This window comes from Eurosta solidaginis, chromosome 1 (assembly GCF_040869045.1).
Source record: "Eurosta solidaginis isolate ZX-2024a chromosome 1, ASM4086904v1, whole genome shotgun sequence".
NCBI lineage: Eukaryota > Metazoa > Arthropoda > Insecta > Diptera > Tephritidae > Eurosta > Eurosta solidaginis.
Genome location: NC_090319.1, coordinates 97,766,531 through 97,774,950, shown reverse-complemented (window position 1 = coordinate 97,774,950; position 8,420 = coordinate 97,766,531). Strand labels below are relative to the sequence as shown.

Sequence of the window (8,420 nt, the reverse complement as noted above, 5' to 3'; positions counted from 1 at the left end):
GAATGTATGGGGTGCACTCAAAAAATTGATACGCGAAAAATAATAGTGGTTAGTGGTGATTCATTTTTAAATGTTTCCGCATGAGGAAAGCGCTCTTCTGTTGTTTTGTTATTTTCTGAATTAAAATTCAACATTCTGAACTTGAATTCTTATAAAACTATTTATTTATTTTTTTTTAATTTATTTTAAACAAATAAGAAACACGTATGCTTTTATCACGTACAAAATTAAAAACGTAGTGAAATAAAGTAAATAAAAAGCAAAAAGCATTGTTTCATTTTTGGCGGAATATAACAATGGTCAGTTATGATAGTATAACAGTCAAACCTGATATCTACAGTAAACTATCATTTATGAGACTTTTTGATAGTTAGAGTGTCAGCACTGATCCAGGAAAAGGAATGAGAGTGAGCAGTACGGCTATATACTTAATCAGTAGGCCATGTTGGTGTACAAGAAGGAGACAAAAACTCACACGTACACGGTTGTTTACATCACATTTGCGCAAGTCCCCTTAAGTTCGTGATAGAAAGTTTGTATGAGGCGCTGATCGTTAGGTTGACATTGCTGACAATCAGATGATAGTCATATGATAGTCAGTATTCTTGTAGGGTAGTTCACCCACACACTTTACACTTTCGCTCTCCACTAACCCATCGACGTTTCATGCTGTCATCGAAATGACAGTTCATTTATTATTCCGAGAAACTTTGAAACGGAGAAAAAATAGCATTGTTTACAACGAAAAATATCTTGTGCTTTTAGTTGTGGCATGTGACGGAAATTAAAAATTTTGTTGCAGAGAACACCTTTTGGGAAAATTTTAGAATAGCACCCCCCGAGTTTGGGGTAAAACTTGGTATCAAATGAAAGAGAGAGTTCTCCCGATCACAAATATATATATTTTAAAGTGCGCAAACTTATAATTTAAAATTTATTTGTTGTTAAAATTTGCAAATTTACCAAATTTCTATAGCACTTTAAATTACAATTTACATATCTTTCAAAACCTTAATCCACATACATATCTATATAAATTGGCAACCATAAACTTAAATTGCATTTTTGTATATTTCACATTTAATTTTTGCATTGTTTTTACTTATTATAAATGTTTTTATTAAATCAATCGCGCTTTTGTAGCAACATGCACATTTATATATATATATATTTTATTGATGACATTACAAAGCTGTGCTGCCACATAAACAAAAAAAAAACAAATATAAATATTAACTTACCACCTTTCAGTTAATAAAGAAAAGGAAAATATATATTTTTACTACTCATTTTGAGAAGTTGAAACACCTTTCCGCGTAGGCGGCCTTCGGCCGCGCTTATAGAAAATAACCCTGGGCTACGCCATGCCAAGTCCGGATGTGTGGTATAACTGTGGCTACCGCCACGGTGATGTCCTTCTGCGTATTATAACCTTTTGCGCAGAAGGGTTATACCACACACCCGGACTTGGCATGGCGTAGCCCAGGGTTACTTTTTATAAGCGCGGCCAAAGGACGCTATTCATGCGGTTGAGAACAAAATGGCGTATAATGAAAAACTTAAAATTTATCGTACTTGGAGTAAACCATTAAATCTAAATATAATTCATCGTACTTGGAGTAAACCATTAAATCTAAATATATAATAACCTTAATTACGCAGAAACCTACGCACATGGTTCTGGCCTTAGTGTACTACCTGTGTGTTGGTGGAGCAACTGTACAACAATTTAAAGGCATTAAAATTTGAATATATAACATGGTGTTATGGATTAACACTAATGGAGGGATAACCTGGTGTTTTATAAGCTTAAGCTTTAACAAAGAAACTAATAATCCAAAAAAAAAGGGTAACGTTTTACAAGACGGTGCACCACCTAATTTAAAAATATCAAATAATAATAAAACCGGAGGTCGAGGCGCGTCTTTTGATTCCTCGTTTGATAATTTTTGATAAAAATTAGGTGGTGCACCGTCTTTTAAATCGATACCATATTAAGTTGTATAGAATCGACGGGATGGCCTACAAGGTTTCATGTCATACTAAATCGCTCCCGATATGGTCGGGCTAGTACCTTAATTGTTCCCGGAACGTACTCGATCTGCATCCGGCAAAGGACCAACAAAGTCGATAACGGGGAGTGTCCTTATCGCTACAACAACAACAACATTATTTACTTTGGTAATAGTGCAGTTTACGGTACCCACCGAAATTTGGGCCAAAATTTTCGAGTGAGGTATCAAAAGACGCGTATTCGCGTCTATATCAAGAATCCGAAATCGGAAGTTAACTTCTTTTACCCGTTCAAAAGATTAACGAAAAACCGAAAAAAGACCCGCAGGTCTTTCTGCGTTGGCGGCCTTCGGCCGCGCTTATAAAAAATAACCCTGTGCTACCGCCGCGGTGATGCACAATTTTTTTGTGGGTATAAACAACAACAACCACATTAAAATCGCCAAATTCAACTGCAAATATCTCCGGACAGAGATAAAATTTTTCTTTTCCGCCTTCGGATTATTGTTCTCGAGATTAATACGCGTCTTTTGATACCTCACTCGAAAATCTTGGCCCAACTTTAGGGGGGGTACCGTAAACTGCACTACTACCTTTAATTTCTGATTTTCATTCATACGTATGTGCATTTTTAAATAATAAAAAAAAATGTTATATTATTCTAATAGATAGCATCTCCACCGGGTTGCAATGCAGCTCAGAATATGCCAAAATCAGAGGAAATCTACAATTAAATGCAGATTCACGTGTCATTTGCCAAGGATGCAAGGTACTTTACAACCAACATGCTTTGGAATACGGTACCAAACTGGTTGGATGTATTTCCCTAAAAAGGGGGAACTACGCGTCTTGGTTTGCCAGTATTTGCTTCGGTAATTTATATTGATTTGTATTGATTAAAAATTGCAATAGTAGATAATGTAATGTGAATTAAAATTGAATAGGTAGCCAGAGCAAAAAAGGCAACTGTGAAAACCAATTAATTTTTTTAATTAGCGTTTGGAGAGAAAAATACATATGTATGTATGCATAGAACTGCATAGAAGGGGAGGAATTAATTAATTATTATCAGTAGATTTACAAGATTTTTGTCATTTTCCCTGCGTCGCAGTTGTCATTATATTGCGTTAACAGCGGACAACAACACCTTCCCTACAAAAAATTTGGTCACAAAACCTAATCACGCCCATGCAAATGTGACTATGAATATAACCTATGACCGTAAAATGACTAGTCAAATGACGTGGAATGACGAGAGCGTTTTTGCAGGGTTACTACCCACAGCCAGTTAAAATTTTAGTAAATTTTGCTCTTTTCATCACTGTTTCAAAACGTGGAAAGTTATATATCGAGCATTCCATGGAGAATGGTACATTTTAGCAGACTTTCGCAGTGCGGTCATTATTGATATTCATTCAATAAATTAAATGGCGGCCACCGTGGTGTGATGGTAGCGTGCTCCGCCTATCACGCCGTATGCCCTGGGTTCAACTCCCGGGCAAAGCAACATCAAAATTTTAGAAATAAGATTTTTCAATTAGAAGAAAATTTTTCTAAGCGGGGTCGCCCCTCGGCAGTGTCTGGCAAGCGCTCCGATTGTATTTCTGCCATGAAAAGCTCTCAGTGAAAACTCATCTGCCTTGCAGATGCCGTTCGGAGTCGGCATAAAACATGTAGGTCCCGTCCGGCCAATTTGTAGGGAAAAATCAAGAGGAGCACGACGCAAATTGGAAGAGAAGCTCGGCCTTAGATCTCTACGGAGGTTATCGCGCCTTACATTTATTTTATTTTTTATTATTAATATTCAATTTGAAATGATGATGATGATGATGATTGATTATTACGGCTGTTTAGGCCAAAAACTTAAACTACTAAGTACAATTCATTGTTATAATCACTTATTTCTATTGAATATGCTTTTGGAATGCCATGTGATTCCGATCAGCATATTTACTAGCGTGACAAAGGGACGAGTCTGGGAGCCACTCATTTAAGGAAGGTTGGAAAGGACGCGTTTCCAATCCTCCAGTGCTCCCAGCTTAAGGCAACAAAATTTGGAACTTATATTTTTCAATTATATGTGTATTTTAAGCTGTCGGAATGTATTAGTCTCCGATCAACACAGCTAAACATGTCTTTGGATGTTGGAAATTGAAAATAACGTGTATCCAATCACCCCTCAACTTTGTTTAGTAAAGACGCTGTCGGAATGCATGAAGATTCCGATTAGCACAGCTCAACATATAATGGGAGGTTAAAAAGGACGTGTTTCCAGTGCTGACTTTATTTCGAACGCCGCAAATGCCTTTAGTGGGGCCTGGCTGCCTGACTGAGTATGGCAATTGTTTCATTGGGGTATCAGCGCTGAAGGTTCAGCTTAGGGCACTAACTTATGGCGAATACTTCCGCTTGAAAATGCTTGGATGTGCTTTTAGAGTTACTGATATTTTGGCTCTGGGTCCGAAAACTCTGGCTCCAATCCCCTCTGGCGTCTTAGAGCCATCTATGTACCATACGATCTTAAGCAGACTAGTAAAACATTGCACCCGCCCATACCTATACAGCCGTACCAAGAGACTGAGCAGCCCATTACATTTTGGCACAACCGGAGCACTGCTGGACATCCAATCTATATGAAAGCTATGCTTTCAAAAGTGTTTGTACCAGTGGCTGGTGTACACCGAACTGGACCAATGTATGCTATATTGATGCCTGCACAAATACCAAGCAATGTTTATGTGAATAATGTTACTGCTTATGTCCATTTGCACGGTTGAGCACATACAGTACCTACGTTTATACAAGGTGGAACACCACACTATCTACATGGCGATGTAGCCACCGATCACGTTGTTGTAAGAGATTAATTAAAATATGTTATTCATAAACACTGATTCTTATATTTTCATTATCATTAAACTGTAGACTGTAGACTCATGACGGGTATTCTTACTGGACACTGCCTTCTGGCGTCACATGCCTTTAAATTAGGCTTGGTCAGTGATAGCAGATGTAGGAAGTGCGGGTTGGAGGAGGAAACGATCGATTACGTTCTGTGCTCGTGCCCTGCGCTTGCCAGGCTAAGACTCCAGCTGACAGCTGTCAGATCTAGAAGCAGCAAGTGGCTTAAGTTCTAGGAAGCTTCTGGTATTTGTCAAGAGGACGGAGTTATTTTATAACATGTCCTGGTTGTTGATAGGGTTTTTAGCTTGGTCGTTAAAATAAACTTCTGGTAACACTACGGACTCATTCAGTCTATGTGAGGTCGTCATGAACCCGCCAGTTCAACCTAACCTATATTTTGTTTTGGTTTTTACTTTAGAATCAACCGTTTAAGTAAGCGATGTCAGCTAACTAAGCGCCTTCAAATGTAGATCCATAAGGAACATGGGGTCGCCAAAGCCTCGGCTGTTAAAGAAACAGGATTCGCCACGGGTAGGTGAGGTTCACAATTGGGTTGGGGAAGCTATATATTGCGCTGGCAACCCATTGAACGGGTTGCGCTACACAACCCCCTGAACCAATTTGGTATTTTAATCGCCTCTTCCGCAGGCATGCCTACCGCGGGTATACTCTAAGCCCCCTAACCCGCTGGAGCCATGAGAAGCGTTAGTGATCTTGGGTGTCCCAAGGAAAGTTCCGTCGTGTCTTTTGTTGTTGGGTGAGCGGCCAGACAGCAGCGTGCAACAAATGCACCATTCAGGAGGATACCCTTGCTGAGCCCAGAAAATCTGGGAAAGTTGGATGTACTGGTCGGATGCAGCAAACGAGTATATTCTGTAATAGCATATGATCAACTTGGAGATAACCAAACGTTTATTTTCCTGTCCAACAGGTACTGGTTCTAGACCCTGCTGCTAAAGAAGGATAGGCGTAGTCACATCAATTCGTTCCCGGGTTACTCGGGGAAATCAGTTTTAACAGTACTTTACACTTTTCATACTGCACGTCCATACAAGAACTTCGGATAATGAATTAAACAGTTGTTGTTGTCATCTGCATCTGTTTGTTTTTGTAGCACGTCTAATTTCCTTCGTAACATCAATCAATTATCCCTTGTTATAATGTTGTGTTCTCTATGAATGCAACAGCGAAGTATCTTTGGGTACCCCTGATTCTAGTTATCTGAAATCTCCTTGAGTCCCTTGTGCGTTTGGCCTCTCAGAAAAGAGCTAATTGTGGAGCCCTATTTATAGAACACTTTTCGGGTTAAATATATTATAAACTTTAATCTATCCTTACTGATATTAGTTTCTTTCTCATTCTAGGAAATTTGATTTTGACGATGTGCGCATAGCAATATTCCAAATATTCCAGCTGTAGCTGAAGGAAGAACATAAATTTGCTCAAATTATAAGAAAACTGCGACAACTATCCCCCCGCCTTTTTAGTACCACAGATAAGGCCCTAACAAGCATACTATGGGAAAGGGTCAAGACCAAAGGATCAATATCACCTGTAAATCGACTTTGATAGGACGAATTGGGGCTTCCGGTATTATCCCTATAAAACTCATATGGCTCTGCAAACTGAAGTTGAACAACACCACCAGCGCAGGAAAAATTGGGCATCATCACTGAGCTTTGAAAGTTTCAGAAAGGGCACAGCTATTAATAGACGTTATTGTACTTAATTAGCTTGTACATATCAATATACACATATGTAAAGTTCACTAGAGTAATAAGGGAATAATTTAAATTGTAAAAAAACATTGTATATATGAATTATTTATAACTAAATATTATCTGAACACAAAGGACGCGTTTCCCGAGTTACCGTGTTGTTGTTTTTGCATATGTTTTGGTTAGCGACAATGAAAACATACCTGATGAAGTAACTTAAAAATGTAAATAACATCGAGCTAGACAATAGGTAAGAGCGAGAAAGCGAGTCACACGTACATTATTTTGAGAGAGCGCATGCGTTACATTTTTCACGACAGCAATGTAAAAGTCATTAAGACGATAATTGGTGAACAACCCTACAAGAATCGCTGATAGTTTTACTAATACACTCACACTTGTAATTGACTACGCTGATCCTGCGATGACGTAAACATTGATACTCAAATTTATGTATGTTCCTTTGATCGCTCACGCATGTCCGCATGTTCCCAACGACAGCCTATAATCATGAAAAAGGACTCAAACTGGGAAAGCTTCGGACACCTGGTCCAGAACAAAAGAACATACAGCAGATACCATTATGAATGTGAGACAGATACATAATTCTCAACGGAATTTTATGTATGCGAGAACAGTTTATCCGATTTAATCATGTTGTCACTACTGACTGTCATATGACAATCAAATGATTATCACGGTTGTTTTGTTATTTTTTAAATGCCGCCATTTTCAACCGACGAAAACCATATAAAAAATAAGTTTAAAAAATGAAAAAGAGAGCATTTCAAAGCTTCATGCTAAAAGAAAATAATATTAAAAAATACCAAAAGCTGTCTGAATGTATGGGGTGCACTAAAAAAATTGATACGCGAAAAATAATAGTGGTTAGTGGTGATTCATTTTTAAATGTGTTTCCGCATGAGGAAAGCGCTCTTCTGTTGTTTTGTTATTTTCTGAATTTAAATTGAACATTCTGAACTCGAATTCTTATAAAACTATTTATTTTAAACAAATAAGAAACACGTATGCTTTTATCATGTACAAAATTAAAAACGTAATGAAATAAAGTAAATAAAAAGCAAAAAGCATTGTTTCATTTTTGGCGGAATATAACAATGGTCATTTATGATAGTATAACAGTCAAACCTGATATCTACAGTAAACTATCATTTATGACACTTTTTGATAGTTAAAGTGTCAGCACTGATCCAGGAAAAGGAATGAGAGTGAGCAGTACGGCTATATACTCAATCAGTAGGCGATGTTGGTGTATAAGAAGGAGACAAAAACTCACACGTACACAGTTGTTTACATCACATTTGCGCAAGTCCCCTTAAGTTTGTGATAGAAAGTTTGTATGAGGCGCTGATCGTTAGGTTGACATTGCTGACAATCAAATGATAGTCATATGATAGTCAGTATTCTTGTAGGGAAGTTATTGGTGACGATTAAGTAATCGATTAGGGATGTTACTGATTACTTAAAACTTAGCAACACTTAACTTGACTTAGAAGTCTGTTGAATTTTGATTTTCTATGTAAGTTCTAAGTGACGTTTACATTTTGAGATGCCATTTGTTTGTTTCCATTTCATTTTGACATTTTGTCATACAAATTGACATTTATTTAAAAATAAATTTCAACGCTGATTATGATGCCAGATTGTATGCGCTAAGTGGAGCATAATCGTGGCTAAGTTGCCAAGTTTACGCCAAGTCAAGTCAAGCCTATGTTAAGTATCAGTAATGGGCCCTTAACGGGAAAATCTGGGTTGCCATTGTTA

At 37.7% G+C, this 8,420-nt stretch overlaps 1 long non-coding RNA gene across 1 annotated transcript; it reads left to right on the top strand.

The window, feature by feature from the left end:
• Positions 1-715: 715 nt before the first annotated feature.
• LOC137236562 (uncharacterized) lies at positions 716-7,755 on the top strand. The gene is made up of 4 exons (XR_010948490.1): positions 716-859; positions 2,000-2,181; positions 2,682-2,885; positions 6,282-7,755. It is a non-coding gene; the product is annotated as an uncharacterized lncRNA (long non-coding RNA).
• The last annotated feature ends 665 nt before the right edge of the window (positions 7,756-8,420 follow it).